The sequence below is a fragment of the Dipodomys merriami genome, unplaced genomic scaffold (assembly GCF_024711535.1).
Source record: "Dipodomys merriami isolate MVZ:Mamm:240054 unplaced genomic scaffold, mDipMer1.0.p SCAF_8, whole genome shotgun sequence".
In the NCBI taxonomy this organism is placed as follows: Eukaryota; Metazoa; Chordata; class Mammalia; order Rodentia; family Heteromyidae; genus Dipodomys; species Dipodomys merriami.
This window is the reverse complement of record NW_027206401.1, coordinates 7,969,143-7,985,220: the sequence shown is the minus strand read 5'-3', so window position 1 is coordinate 7,985,220 and position 16,078 is coordinate 7,969,143. Positions and strand designations below refer to the sequence as shown.

Here is a 16,078-nt window from a genome sequence, read left to right as displayed (position 1 = left end):
AAAAAATATGGAAGGATTAACTCCCTTCCCACGCCATCCCTTTTCCCCAAGTTGCCACGCGCCATGACTAAATGACTGCTCACAAGTACTCAGGTAGAGTGGACAATGGGAAGATTCTTCCTATCAGAAAAGATAGATCTCACCCAGCTCCCATGGACTCCACACAGCAAACAGGGTGTGAGTGACACATTCTCCAGGCCACAAGTCACCCATGATGACAGAGAAATGATGGTAATCAAGTGCTAAATAAAAAAAAGAATATGGAATAGTGCCTACACTCACAACCACAGAAAAGTGGACTTGTTTGGTCAGCGAATGCAGAACATGAAACAAACATGAAAATAAATAAATGAAGTGTCTGCTCATGCCAAGCTGCATAGTAAAATTAGCAGAGTGGTAAGGTGGACTCGAAGTTGACGTTCCTCATACCTACAAATACACGAACCCCCTGAGAATTAAGCAACTCACCACTCCAGTCATTCCTGCATCTCTGACCACCAACACACCTGAATCCAACCCCTCCCACTTCTCCAACCCTAAATCCATACCAGCTTTTACCTACGCCCAAATTTGTACCACAACCAAAGCATTTGTCTGCTGCAGGCTTGTCGATATACCCAAATAAATACCAAACCTTCTGCATGTGTATAGGGTATCCAGCCACAACCTTATCATTTATTAATATCCCATGCTTATTTAATATTAAGTTCTAAACCCATAATTTTAAATCAGTGCACGAAGTCCTTGAATCTGTACAGTTGATGCGAAAGATACCAGGTACCACAGATTCCTGTAATTAAAGGAGAAAAGTCCCTCCCTTGGCAAAATTCAACAACAGAGGGGGGGGAGGGAGGGAGAGCAGGAGGGAAGGGGGAGGGAGCGAGCCTGCAAGCAATGTGGGAACAGAAGGGAGCTTCAGCCTTGAATACTTGAAGCAGGTGAGCTATGCTGACCTTGAGTGTGTTGTTTCCCATGTGTTGCCTGTGGAAGCTAGGTAACTTAAGATCCATTCTTTTACTTCCATTGTGTGTGTCTGTGTCTGTGTGTCTATGTGCACTCACACACGTGCTCATGCATGGGGGTGCCCTCAAACTCAAGGCCCCGCCATCTTGCTTGGCTGTTTTGCTCAAGGCTGACACTGTACTGTGTGAGTCACACCTCTGCTTCTGACTTTCTGCTGGTTAATTGGGGGTGAGAGTCTTTCAGAATAGTCTGCCCAGGATGGCTTTGAACCATCATCCTCAGATCTCAGCCTTCTGAGGTACTAGGATTACAGTCATGAGCCACTGGCACCTGGCCACCATACTTTTTTAAGGAGCAACAAAACAGTTCTGTAAATCATACTGTGTGGTAAGAAAGAAAAGAAAAGGGGGAGGAGGGAGATGGCAGAATCATATTTATGAAAGGATTAAAAAAAATAAGTAAAACAGAAAGTGAGTAATTAGGTTGAGAAGGAATTTGTATAAAGACAGTCCAGGAAAGATTTACAACCATAATCCCTAATTTTTTCCACCACCGAGGGGCACCTTTATTATGTTTCTCAGTGGGAGACACATTTTCACAATTTTTTGCCTACTACCCTCAGAACATTCAGTGCTTACTGATTAATTGGCTTCATCATATGTGTGCACTGGCAGCATGCAGAATGGACAGTGGAGTTTTTCATCATCGGAACTTACATTAGTGGCACTGAGTTAAAGTGATTCCTTTCCTCCCCAAACAGTAACTTGGTGTCTAGCCATCACAGCTTCAATGCAGAGTCCTGTTGAGCTGTAAGAAGTGTTGGAAACAGTCCAGGACTCACCATCTGAGTCCCCTGTGTGAGGGACATGAGGGTAGAGATGCTCAGGCAAGAAGTGTAGCACCAGTCAAGGGTGCCCAAGGCATCGAGCTCAGCCCCAGGCAGCACACACCTGGTCTGGAACAGGAGAAATTTACTTATGGGAATGAGATCATGGCTCCCTCCTCTCCAGCGTCTAACAGTGGGGGACAGGAGCAGACAGGACAGGACTGGACAGTGCAGTCCTGGTGGTGTATCACCAGAAGTCTAGGGGATGATCGTGGGAGAGGTAGATGGCCTATCTATATGTGGATTTATTTCATTTCCAAGTTCCTCCTACGTCTGTCTTTCATTACTTGTCCTAATGTTGCTTTAGTCAATTCATGTTTTCAAGAATTGTGAACCTGTTGTTGTTTATTGAGAAAAAGATGATGTCGAAATTTTTTCTTAGAGACTTAGTGTGTGTAAAGTTGCCACCACTACTGTGCATTTAGGACCCTCTCCTTTTCTCCTCTGAACTTGTTTCCTATCTGTAACAATGAGACCAAGTAAGGACATTGTGTAGGCCTTTCTGTCTTTTTTTTTTACATTTTTTATTGTAAAAATGCTGTACAGGGGTTACAGTTACATGAGCAAGGTAATGAGTACATTTCCTATTGAGCATTGTTGCCTCCTCCTTTGATTTCCCCCTACCATCCCTTCCCTCCCACCTCCACAACTACACCGCCCCCCCCCCGCCACCGAAGTTGTAAAGTTTGATTTCAACATAGTGTCTTGTACATCTCATTGTTACAATGGGTCAACCTGTATCCTTATTTAAGCATTTTGTTTTTTCCCTTCTTCTTTCCAAATTAGAGAAGTACACACACACACACACACACACCACACACACACACACACACACACACACAGATTCAGGGCACCGATATCACAGTGAAAACAGGGGTTGTGTACGCCTTTTTACCCACCATTATCTCAGCAATGGAACTGGGGCCTGTGATGGCATTAGCATTTGGCACTGGAAGATGGTGCCAAGTGTGTGACCCAGTGGGCAGCTGTGAGAGGAGGAGGCTTACACTGGCAGGAGGGAGGGGAGACCCACCTTCCCAGGGCATGACCTGTGGTCCAGGAGAGCAATTGAGGCTCTGTGTACAGTTAAATCCCCACTCTAACAGAGCGCGGTCCACGGAGGCCCATCTAGGAAGGAAGCCCTTTACGAACAGACTGTGATTTTCTGCCACTTTGCTTACCCAGCCATCTCCAAGGCACTTGAACGACACAGATCTTTTTCTATGCTGTGTGCATCAATACACAGGGTTTCAAGTGTGGAAACTCTTTTCATGCTGGTTAGATAGCAACTGACATGCTTCCACCGTGTGTGTGTGTGTGTGTGTGTGTGTGTGTGTGTGTGTGTGTGTGTGTGTGTGTGTGTGTGTGTGTGTGTGTGTGTGTGTGTGTGTGTGTGTGTGTGTGTGTGTGTGTGTGTGTGTGTGTGTGTGTGTGTGTGTGTGTGTGTGTGTGTGTGTGTGTGTGTGTCTCACAGGTGGAGACAGAGAAACTCAGAGAATGTAGAGGGAGAGAGCTACATGAGACTAGAAATGTAAATTCTCACCTGTGCTTGGGTATGAGAGAGAGAAAATAGAGGAGAGGAGGAGAAGGAGGAAGAAAAGAGGAAGAGGAAGAAGAAGAGAGAAGAGAGACATGAACAGAAGGAACTATGTATAGTGTGTATCCATTTCCTATGGCTGCTGTAACAAAGAACCAAAATCTGGATGGCTTAAAAGCAACAGAAATTTACTATCTCGAAGTCTGGAGGTCAGGAGCACAAAATCAACAGGACAGGGTTGAAACTGAACTGTCCTTCAGCAGGGTCCAAGACCTTTCTGCAAGCTCAAGGGGAAAATCCATTTCTTGCCTTATTATAGGTTCTGCGGGTGCCAGCATTGATTGGCTGTGACCACCCCAAGTGGTCAGAATCTGCCCACCTCTCTGGGCTGTGCCACAGGGCCCCGCCTGCCTGTGTATAGTCAAATCTCTCTCTGCAACTCTCTGGAGATGCTTCAGATTGTCATGGGGGCCCACCTAGGCAATGTGGAAGACTCTTTCCATATCAAGATCCTGTGCTGAATCACACCTGTGAAGACATTCCTCCACCTCTCCCTAAGTATTTATTTTTCCTGTGTCTCTATAAGGAACTTCTCCCAGGTGCCAGGCATCGGGACAGGAACAGTTTGGAGACCACAATTCTTTTGCCTAAGTGTAGCGGGTGAAGCAATGTAAAAAAAAAGAGATTTTTGAAAAAGCTTCCCGAAAGCATGGTCAAGGTTTTCAAGTGCTGCAAAGATGACAGGAATGAAGACAAGTTAGAGAGAGCTTGAGCTGGGCAGTTAGGGTCTCTGGCAGGCTTGGTTGGAGCCCTGTGGTGAGGTTCCACACTCATTCCAAACTTCAGAATGAGGAGGAAAGGAGAACGCAGAAACAGAGAAATCCTCTTTTCATCGCCCCTTCCTCAATCAACTGGCAACAACTCAGAATCAAATATGATGTCTTTCAAAAGTGTAATCATGCATGTGTGACAGATTTTCATGTAGATTCTCTAATGCGAAAAGAGAGCAACCCATTGAACTTAGTTTTACGTTTCTTTTCCATTTGCATCTCTTCATAGTATGCTCCCCAGGCCTACTGACCTCATGTCTTCTCAAATGTGGGCCCTCTTTTCCTGAGCCACAGTGCCCCGCTTTTCTTCTCTCCTTTCTTCCTCTTAGTTCCTGACCACTCCTCAGCCCCCTCAGCTGGCCTCCTTCATCCAGCTCCCAAGAAGAAACTGAATTCCTGGCCCAGAGAGAGAGGGAGAGGGGGAGGAAGAGAGAGCCATGCAAGAAGCAGAAAGAATGCTGGGCGCCGGTGGCTCATGCCTGTAATCCTAGCTACTCAGGAGGCTGAGATCTGAGGATCACGGTTCAAAGCCAGCCCAGGCAGGAAAATCCATGAGACTCCTATTTCCAATAAACCGGACGTGGCACTGTGGCTCAAGCAGTAGAGCACTCGCATTGAGCTGAAGAGCTGAGGGATAGCACCCAAGCCCAAAGTTCAAGCCCCATGACCAACAAAAAGAAATTTTAAAAAAGAAGCAGAAAGAAGAAAATTTCTAAGCATAAGAGAGTTTGTCTTAATTTGTTAAGAGGAAAAAAGTCAATAAAAATTAAGAAAACAGTTTCAAAACATGTGGCACTGATCACAGATAAACCTGTGTAATCAAATTCATGAAGACACGAGAGAGTTAAAGGTACTAGCAATAACCAAAATAACATTGTGTGAATCTTCACACACACTTGTGCTGCTTTTGTCCCTGCTATGTAGCTTAGATACTTATTCTTAGAGAAAATTAAAACCCAGTAGATACTAATACAGCTCAATCTAACATACCTTATAAGCAACCCAACTGTCCATCACTGGTTTGTATATAAACACATTTGGGGAAATGGGAAAAATCGAAAATAAGTCAATAGTCCACTAGGACACATTCCTGCTACCCACTGTATCCAGATGTGTTTTGGATATGACTCCAGAACATGCCAAACGGGAGAAAACAGACTTGGAACTATGCACTCCACATGACCGTGTTGACAGAGCATGTAAGAAAATTTGCTGGAATTCAGTGGCCATCCCCTCACAGGGGTGGCAGGGGCCTTGAGGAGAACAAGCCCAAGGAACGTTCAGAGTGCGGAGAGTGATCTACCTGGACGGTGGTGGTCGCTACTGGATCTATGAATTTGTCACAACACACCAGAAGGGACCTTTGCTTATTTATGTATTCTTAAACTTTATTTTTATCTTTCAGTTGTAGTTGAATAAAATAACAGCGAGTGACCTCAATCAGATAAGATTAATGCTAGATGGTTCATGGGCATTCTTTTTTATTTTTTAGATTTTTAAGTTTTTCTTGTAAAGGTGATATATAGACGGGTGACATTTAAAAGGGCACATTTTATTATATTGAAATGGTAACTCAATAAAATGGATTTAAAAGCGGGCTCTGTGTTGAGGGCATACTGATATTTCCTAGGAAAAATATTAACGGGTTTCCTCTCCTTTGGAAAAGATAAGGTATTTGACTACTCTGAGTCACCCTGGAGGGAGGAAGCTAATACTCCTCCTCAGAGAGCTGGGCTAGCTGTAACTACAGCCTGGCTCCCTTTGTTCAGCCACATGCCTCATACTCTTGGCTCAGAGAGCTTCGCTAACTGTGTACGCCAAAGAGAGCTTCGCTAACTGTGTATGCCAAAGTCACCCACAGAGAAGCAACTTATAGAACCAAAGATTGTACACAAAGGGAGAGCTGGGGAATTATAATTTTCACAGAAAGCAAAGAGCATCCACGAAGATCAATGACAACAGCCCTCCCCTACAACAGTCTCACTTGAGAGTCACATGCCAATTCTCTCTACTGACATTGTGGTAACCTACACGATTCATGTTGTTGCAATGAACCAGGAAATGCCAAACCAAATGTGGAAAAACACTCCTTCAGTGTAAAGCTGAAGTCAATGACACGGTCAAGGAAATTCTCAGGGGCCATTAAGGTATGAGAAATAGAAAGCAAATGGTTTGTGATGCCACAGGAACTTGACCAGTTCTACAGGGAAAAAAAAGACAAGGACCTGAGGCTGCATATGGGGGAAGTCTAAACAGATGTCTACAAAAATCCGGAGTCCACTGGACAATACAGCCAGGGGTTGTCCCTGGCTGCTCTTCCTGAGCAGAGCATGCAGGACGGCTGACCAGGATGAGCTTGGGATCAACGCCTGCGTGAAGCTAGCAGAATGGGGCACGGGCAGGGAGAAGCTGAACTTCCATGTGATCACAGCAAGACTCTGATTGCGGCACAAGATGTTCTGCAAGTGGAGGGCTCTTCACAATCTCCATTTGGAGTCCAAGGGGCTGCCTTCCTACCCTGTTAGACATGCTCTATTCCTGGGAAATGGGTAGAGGACAATTCCTAGGCCTTTATGACTGCTGGGTAGGTTTCTAGGCCCTGGGAAAATAAATTCCTCACCTGCCCTGAGTATGGGTGGAGATATCTCCATAAGCGGTGATCAGTGACCCGTCAATTATCTGTGTGGTTAAAGCACAGCCCCATCCTATGTTGTACCATTTTAGTCTCTCCTAGCTGAGGCAGACCAAAACCAAAAATCGATCCCTAGAATTATTTTTAAAGGGTCTGTCTCCCCAAAGGTTTCCGGTTTGAATCTACACTATTTTAATTGGCCTGAAAACTTCCAAGCATAAGAATTGGCTCAGAAGCAGTCCCGGACGAATTAAGATCCTGGGACTCTGGCTTTGGCAAACAGAAGATCTCTGGGGAAGGCTCCATGCTTAAACCAAGCAACAGAACACCCACATCTATAAGGCAAGGGCCCCAAAACATGAGCTCGCCCTGCAAAATAACAGAGACATCAGAAGGAACTCTGCTATAACAAAAATAAGATGCAGAATTAGATGTCTCAGGAATCCAAGTTAAAATATGTAATCAAAGGAAGGTGTCCTATGACTTAGGATATTAAAATTACAGGGTGGGGCACAGTGGCTCATGACTCTAACCTCAGGACTTTAGGAGGCCCATCAGGAGATCTCACAGTTCAAGACCATCCTTGGCAAGATGCAAGCAAGTCCCATCTCAATAAGCCAGGCATGGCGGTGTGTGTCTGTGATCCCACCTATGCAGGAGGTCTGGGTAGAAGGATCATGGCCTGAGGCTAGCTGTGTATAAAAATGAAAGACCGTACCCCAAAAAAATAACTGAAGCAAAAAGGGCTGGGACACGGCTCGGTGGCAGAGCACCTGCCTAGCAAAATGAGAGTCTGGCTTCACATAGTTCCACTGTAATTTTTAAAAATGAGAAAGAAGAATGGGGTGGGAAGCTGGGAAAGTAGGAGAAAAACAGGGGAGGGTAACAATGTTCAACAAGAAATTCACTCACTACCTTTTGTTGTAACTGTAACTGCTCTGCACATTACCACTTGATAATAAAATTAAATTAAAAAGTGTTCAGCACCAAAAAAAGAATTTATACATTAAAAACATAACACACTCAACAGAAACAAAGCCATCAGTAGATCCGAAAACTTCTAAAATATAAATCAAGAAGTAAGTACTGCTTTGAAGTCAGGGAAACAAAATTTGGAGGAAAAAAATGGTTAGATAGGAGAGAACGAAGAATAAGGTGCACAAAGTTTTCTTAAATTGATAGAAATAACTCACCAAACTCCTCATATTCCTAATAACTGTAAATGGAATAAACTCTCTTGGGAGAAGTTAGAGATATTGCATAGAATTCTTATTTAAAAAAATCAGAAAATAAGCAGCAGCTATATTCTCTTTGTAGAAGTCTCCATTGGCACAGAAAAAAAAAACAGAACATTTGGAAAGCCAGGGACAATGTTAGCCAAAATAAACCCAAAGCAGTGATATTAGTATCGGACAGTAGAGAGTTTATGGCAAGTCGGATAATGATTATTACATTTGTGAAAAATGTGAAGCAAACTACTAAACGTTCAGTGCTGAGGATAAATAAATATGGATTGCCCTGTTTACCAGAATATGATGCAATTATTAAAATCATTGAAATTTGTATATACATATATATATATGTTAATTGAATGATATAAAAAATCAAGTTGTATTGATTATAGACAAAGAAATGGTGACACATTTAAGTAAGGTTTAGAAACTAGGAACCATTTTCCTACCTGCTACATTTCCAGGGATATCTGGTTTTCCTTGCAGCTCTGCGCATGCACGCAGGATACCTTGCTCCATCCCTCCTGCCAGCTCACCACGCCACCAGGCATGGGAAAGTCTTTCAGTGGTCTTCTGTGCCAACTAAACTGATGTGAAGTCCTGCATCTCAAATGGTCGGAGCGGAGAGGGCTTGAGCACCAAGGCCTTGTAAGAAGACGGCCCTGCAATCGTGCGTCTGATCCTCAGTTCTATATTAAGACAAACAATAAGGGGTGGGGGGGGAGAATCTATTATTTGGGGAAAAAGAGAGTACCCAAGAGGAAATCACAAGCAGGAAATAAAGGAAATCACTTTCTGTTGAGTCTGATTGTGTTGTGTGTGTGCACCCCCAGAGTCCCCAGTGTGATTGGGGAGGAGGCGGCTGAGGGAGGTGTTTGGGTTTAAAGTCATGATGGTAGAGCCCTCACAAAACAGCCTAGGAGTATCTTAGAAGTCTCCCTGTCCTGGCCCTTCTGCCACGTGAGGACACCACTGAACCTGGAAGGAGGCCTCCCCACACACAGAGCTGCCCTACCCGGATCTGGGACTTCCAGCCTCCAGGTCGGAGGTGTGAAGCTCCGTCATGGATAAGCTAACCCGCCTGTTACAACAGCCCGCACCGGCCCACTCACGTCCACTCCTGCAGTGAAAAATCACTGTGGCTGATTACAGCCACAAAATACATGTCACAAAATTTAAAACGCTTTGCAATGAGAAAACAAGTAAAAAACCCTGTCTGATGCAGGTCTGTGCTATTGGCTATCGCCAACTGCTGAAATGCATTCCACACACAGCCACTGGGCTGCGGACAGTAGTGTGTCTCTAGCCATCCCGGGCAAATACCTTTGGGTATAGTGCAGCCATTCGCATGTCATGCATAGGCACTGGGAGTTGTGGCTATCCAGACAGAGGGACAGTTCAAGGCAACTATAAAAGCAAGATTGTAAAACTTCCCACTGCTACAAAAGGAAGGTTGAGAGAATAACTTCTGTGTGTGGCACTCCTGCGTGGCAGTTGGAGCTCCACATGTGGTCCCAGGTTGTTCTGAGCACCATCAGGCTTAGCAGAGGTTGGTAGCTGAATTTGATTGAAGACACAGAGCATATGAAATCAGTAAGAAAACTCACTACCATTGGGGGTAATTCCAGTCTATTCTGTATTTGAATATGGTAACTATATGACAAAGATGAGAAGGAATCAGGTAGTCAGGATAAATTATAATGTTATCTGTGTTATTAGATCTTTGCTTTCTTTGGCTGTTACAGTAAGACATCTAAGTGGAAGAGACTCTGCATGAGGTTTGGCCACCCATTCGATCTGCCTCCTCTCTATCCTGCTTTATCAATCACAAATGTGATTGCGTCAGATTAAAAGGCATCTGCCCAGCAAAAAAAAACCATTAACAGAGTGGAGAGACAGCCTGCAGGATGGGAGAAAATCTTTGCCAGCTATTCATCTGCCACAGGATGCATACACAAAATATAGAAAGAAGTCAAAACATAAAACACAGAAGGGAAAATAATCCATCAGTAACTGGGTACACAGAATATGTACTTTTCAAAAGAAAAAGTACAAATGGCCATTCAATAGTATAGAAAAAGATTCAAAATCCTTAGCCATCAGAGAAATACAAATCAAAACTACTTTGAAATTCTATCTTATTCCAGTCAGAATGGTGGTCATTAAGAAAACAAAATCAAATGCTAGCAAGACTTCAGAGGAAAAGAATTCCTTAGTTACCTTTGGTGGGAACGTAAACTATTATAGCTACTGTGGAAGTCAGTATGGAGGTTTCTCAAAGTCTAAAAGTAGAACTACCCTATGATCCTCCTATACTGTTCCTGGGTATGTGCCCCAGGGAATCTAAGTCGACTACTATAAAGACACCTGCACACTCACACTTAACCACATCATTATTCATAAGAGCCAAGTTATGGAATCTGTGTAGGTACCCAACAATGGATGCACAGATAAAGGAAAATGTCACTAAATGATTATTTTTCAGCCCATAAAGAAAAATAAAAACATGTAATTGGCAGGAAAATGGATGGAATTGGAGAACACTACATTAAGCAAAATAAGCCAGACTCAGAAATTCAAGTATCACATGTTCTCTCACACGTGTAGACTCAAGAGCAACAAAAAATATCCCATAAAAGTAGAGACAGACTATTAGGGAAGTGGATGGGAATGAAAAAGATAAAGACAGGAGGAGAAAGGAGGAGGATTACTAGGTGAATATGATCACGATAGGTAATATTTATATGTGAAATGTCACAATAAAAAGCACTGTTTTTATAATTAGTATGCATTAACAAGGAACAAAAGCAATTACTTTGCACAACTAATATACATCAATAAAAAGAAAAATCACTATGGAAATGTAGTTCTATACAGGAGTTTGTTTGAAGTTTAGATTTTACAAAAGATATTCTTGAATCCCTATCTTTTAGTGAACTATTAAGAAAAAGCTTAATTAACCAATAGCCTGCTGAACATAGAAACCCCAAACTCAAGAACAAAGCAGAGTCTGAATACTTCCTTCCCTCCTCCTCCCTGTCTCCCTTTGTTCTCCTACATTCAGTGAATACCTTCACCTCCTACTCAGTGCCTAATCTAGCTGCCGGCTTTCCCTTTCTCCACCTCCCACCAATTCCCAATCAAGCCCCAGGGGCCAAACTGCTTCCACATTTTGTCTCCTGCCTCATTTCTCCTTCCTTTTCTCCTCTCTCTTCGGAACAAAAGCTTCTTCCCTTCTTCTGCCCAGTGTCCTCTTCCAATCTAATACCACATGATCCAGGTCCATATAACTAAAGTTGTGACGTCCTACTCCTGTATCCCACCCATGTCAAATCCTTCAGTGCCTTCTATCATCTACAGGCTCAAGTCTGAACCCCCTAAATGGCGGTGAATCGGCCTAGTGGCTGCGCCCATGTTCCAGCCCCCGTCCTAGCCATTCATTTGTTCATGTACATGTCTGGTTTGGCCCAGCTCCGGCCATGTGCGATGGAGATGACCTGTGCATTGAAACAATGCTTGCTCACAGAAGTTCTTTTCCACCTGATTCTGCCCAGTGACTACTAGCATGTTAGAAAGCATATCAGACTGTAGACAGGCCCAGGCCCAGCCCTCTTTCAGGCCTTCCAGGATTATAGGTGTTTACATGTTTGTCTGAGAATGCTAATTACCTGCTGAATAGGTTCTTCCTTTCCAAGAGTGGGAAGAACATTCAGGAAGGCAAAACAGGTCTCTGCAGCCCCCTCCTGAACACCCAGATTCTCCAGGTCCCCAAGATCCTCTTGTGCCTCTCCTATTTCAGAATCTCAGTGAGGGCTGAGGTGGAGAAGGGAAGAAAACAGTCGAAAGGAAAATGGTTAAGTTAATTAATTGCCAGCTCGCTTGTAGGGGCCAGCACGTTTATTTAATCAGTTGCCTAGTAACCCTGCCTTCGAACCACGTGAAGCTGATCAGCCTGCCACTGGAGCAAACCAGGCCCCTTCCTCCTCCTACCTGAGATCCGCCTAGGTTTTCCTCTGTTCTGGGGATTGGAAAACTTAAAGTGCCCTTTTCCCCAGGGGCGGGGGGAGGGGAGGAAACACAATCAAGTGTGTACATTCTTCTTCATACTCCATGTCTCTCTCTGCAAGTTTGCAGGCCGCACCGGGAGGGAGCAGGGTGGGGGCTTACATGAGCCTGAGCTGCCAGCTGGTGAGCTGCTGGACAGGAAATGCCATCCACATGGTTTTCTTTACGGAGTGACTCACTCACCAGGCCCAGGGAAGAACTCCTCACTGCCAGTCCCTGTTAGCACAAGTGTACTCACCCCCTACACAAATAAACACAATGGATGCAGAAGAGAGAGGGAGGAATAAACAGGGGGCTTTGGGCTATTGGTTTTGTGTCCTGTGACCTTAAACAAAGAAAGGGAATAGATACTGAGTATAATCCCGGAAGACCAACTCAAAGTAAAAACTTGTGTTTCCTGGCTAGGTTGAAAAACTAATAATAATAATAATAATTCAGGCACTTACAGGCAATGCAAGGCTGAGCACTCTTTGGTGTTAGATTTATTGGGGAATTTCATGACAAGAATTTGCTTGGAGAGTCCCACCTCCCTTCTGCTGTTTTCCTAGCTGGCTGGTTTCTTTCTTTCTTTCTTTTTTTTTTTTTTTTGACACCCCTCCCCCATCTTTATCCTCAAGTCATCTCTGTTCTGAAGCCAAATAAAAAGGAAGCGTTAATGAAATAAAGATCCATGTTTCAGCTTTGACGCACCGTGACCATGCTTTCTTTATGCTATTATAAGGTGGGGTGTCTTTTTGTTTCTCCTCTATTTGTCAGTCTCTGTGGATAACAGATTCCATCTTCCATAAAGAATTCCCACCAGAAATCTTTATAAAGCTTCCATCAGAGACACACTCTGCCGTCCTGCTGGGTGAAAGCTAATCTAATTAAGACAGGATCTGCTAAATTTAATAGCCTGCTATGAATTTTTACAGACATCTGGTAGCTGGAAGCTGGAGCAGCTCTAACACATAAAATTCACATTGTCCAGATGACCAATATCAGGGTCAAATATTTTCTTCCATTGGGGAATCGATATTGTTTGGGTATGGATGCGATTTCTACTAAGTGATATCTTACAGGTAATACCCAGGAATGACCTCTGCTTCTCAGCTTTCCATCTGCTCACTAAGGCTGCACTTCCATTGCTAGCTGTTCAATAATAAATTTGAAAATGGAGCTGGGGCCAGTAGCTCACGTCTGTAATCTTAGCTACTCAGGAGACTAAGCTCTGAGGATCACAGTTCAAAGCCAGCTGGGGCAGAAAACTGCCTGAGACTCTTATCTCCAGTTAACCAACAAAAGTATAACATAAGTGGTAGAGTGCTGACCTTGAGTGGACAAAAAAAAAAAGCACGTAAAAGTTCAAGGTCCTGGGTCCAAGGCACAAAAACAAGTAAAGAATACACAGGTTGGATTTCACCAGCGACCCTATAGAGTTGTGCCTTGTTAACAACATTATGTCTTGTCTTAAAATTCTTCATTTTGAGCAAGGCATTTTAATTTTACACAGGGCCCCACAAGGATGTATTGAGTCCTGTGTAAAAAAAAAAATTCTCTGTATGATGTATAGGTTGAAGACATAATGATTTGAAACTTCAACTTCTTTCCAAGGTAAAGAGCACACCATTATAACATCCAAACCGGCAGCTTTCTTTGTTTCCAAGTAGAACAACTTGCTGACCAGTGGCCCTAGGTCAGCATTCACATCACTGCTTCTCCGAGCCAGATCCTTACCTGTTGGTGTGAAGCTGGCAATCATCACAAGTAGAAGTGAGTTAGGGTTCACACTTCATATATGTCTACATTTTTACATGTGCAAAAATGACCAACTGTACAAAAATTGATCACCTCTGGGACAGAGAAGTGATATTTTGGGAGTTGGATCCTGGAAAGGGACACATTTTTCACCTAATTTTGTCCTTATTTCTTTTAAAGCTATCTGTATATCCTGTTCTTTAAAAAAAAAAAAAGAAACAAAAGAAAAGAAAGATAAAGAAAGAAGAGAGAGGAGAAAAAGGCATAACAGCCTGTGGCTGATGACTGTAATCCCAGATGTTTGGGAGGTAGAAACAGGAGGCTCACTGTTCAAGTCTGGTCTGGGCAAAAGTTCAAGACCCTATCTTTAAGATATAGAAATAAAAGGCATTGGAGGCATGGGTCTAGCTTTAGAGTGCCAATCTCAACAGTTTGAGGATTTGAGTTCAATCCTTATCCATATTGCCAGAAAAAAAAAAAGGGGGGAACAAGACAATGATATTTAGATTCTAATAACCCTCCCTGACCCCTTATAGAAATGTGCACTTAGTCATGATTTTCAACTTGCTGGCTAAAAAGGAGGCACATGCTTAAAACCCTGCCAACTGTCGGCACTCCAGTGCATGGGTCTCATCCTGGACCTAACCCTCAGTAGGATCTACTCCTCTGCATTCCATGGGAGAAGAGGAGTGCCAGCCTCCTCCCACCCCACATATGTGAAGCCTACAATGCGTGACCTCTCAGACAACTCTCTTAAGGGGGCAGGGGAGAGGTGGGTGGAAACAAGGAGAAGGAGACCAACCCCTTTAAACACGATATGTCCTCACAATATTTTGTTGAAGGGCCGCTGATAAACACAGCATCTAATGGGCTTTGAAGAGAGAACTGAACTTCCTGAAAAATGAGAATTTTCCCGACTCAGCCACGTGTGAATGACCTTGAGCAATGTCAGACAATAACACCCCCCCCCCCAAACCCAGGCAGCCAGAATAACTTCCATACTGAATAATGGTTAGACAGGGGCACTAGACTGATCTTTGGCATTTGTTTGGTTTTCTGGGTGACCAGGTGGCCAGTGGACAAGGGCCACGCTGATGAGCCAGCTTTCAACATTCAGAGGGTGAAGAAATTCCTCATCTCTCTTCATCCAAGGAGTTCTAGTCCCAAGACAGAATCCAAGATAGATCTCCTGCACAGAGAAACTAAATTCCTCTAGTATTGTTTTAATCCATTCCTCCAGTGCAATGAGGTGTTTAAAACAAACAGAACAAAAAAGAAAGGAAAAAAGAAAGAAAGACAGACTGTCTTGTCTTCTGTCTTCCTAGTATAAGTGTTTGGTGTTTGGTGTTTGGATTTGGGTTTTTTGAACTGTATTTTTTTTTGTCTTTTCTTTTTCATTACTGGGGATCGAACCCAGGATATTGCACTTTCTAGGCAAGCGCTTTGCCACTGAGTTACATCCCAGTTTTTTTTTTATTCTTTTGTCTGAAAAAAAAATTGCTACACAAGATGTTGGCCTCTTTTATGGCTCTGCCTCTCGCTGCTGCTCAGCTCCTGTCTGTGGGGGACCAGACACAATCTGTGTGCCCTAGAAAAGAGCTGCAGAGGGGTGGAGAGACACCTGTGGCCTGGCCAGATATGTGCAGCTGAAAATGCAGGTCATCCCTCCCCGGCCCCTCCATGTCCCAGCCCCTCCCCGAAGTGGCCCCAGGGCCTTTCAGTTCCCGAGTCTCAAAGCACCGAGTCCACGGTTACTTTTGTGCATGGGTAGATCAGGGGACATGCCCAGATCTCATAAACATGGGAGTCTGTGTGTCTGCATGACATCTTGCAGCGGGGGCCTGCTTTGTGCTTTGCTTGGCTCAGCTTAGCATTTGTTTTTCCTTCCCAGTGTGCCTGGAACACAGAAGGGAAGGACAGATATGTGTTCAGGAAGTAAAGCAAAAGGATAACTGCTATTATTGCCCTGTGTGCTAAGAGGCCCGAAGTCATTTCAACTGCATGCCCCATCTGTTCTAGCATGTCCTTCACTACTGCTTGTCAGAGAGGGGTGGTAACCACTTCCTTAGCTTCTTCATTAAGTAAACACATACTAAGTGGCAAATAAATGTTTAATAACTAAGAAAGGGGAAGAGTAATTCATCAAGGAAGTGCCCGCATAGGAGTGAAACCTATAGTCATTGGCATGTTATGGTT

The 16,078-nt window shown here is 43.8% G+C and overlaps 1 protein-coding gene across 3 annotated transcripts in view; it reads right to left on the bottom strand.

Moving 5' to 3' along the window:
* Nox3 (NADPH oxidase 3) overlaps positions 1–16,078 on the bottom strand; it is a 564,487-nt gene that overhangs the window by 460,981 nt on the left and 87,428 nt on the right. For all 3 annotated transcript variants that reach the window (XM_070010780.1, XM_070010781.1, XM_070010779.1), the window contains exons 2-3: positions 11,749–11,893; positions 8,530–8,769 (exon numbers count right to left, since the gene is read on the bottom strand). The gene's annotated coding sequence lies outside the window, so the exon portion shown is untranslated. The remainder of the gene's footprint in view (positions 1–8,529; positions 8,770–11,748; positions 11,894–16,078) is intronic.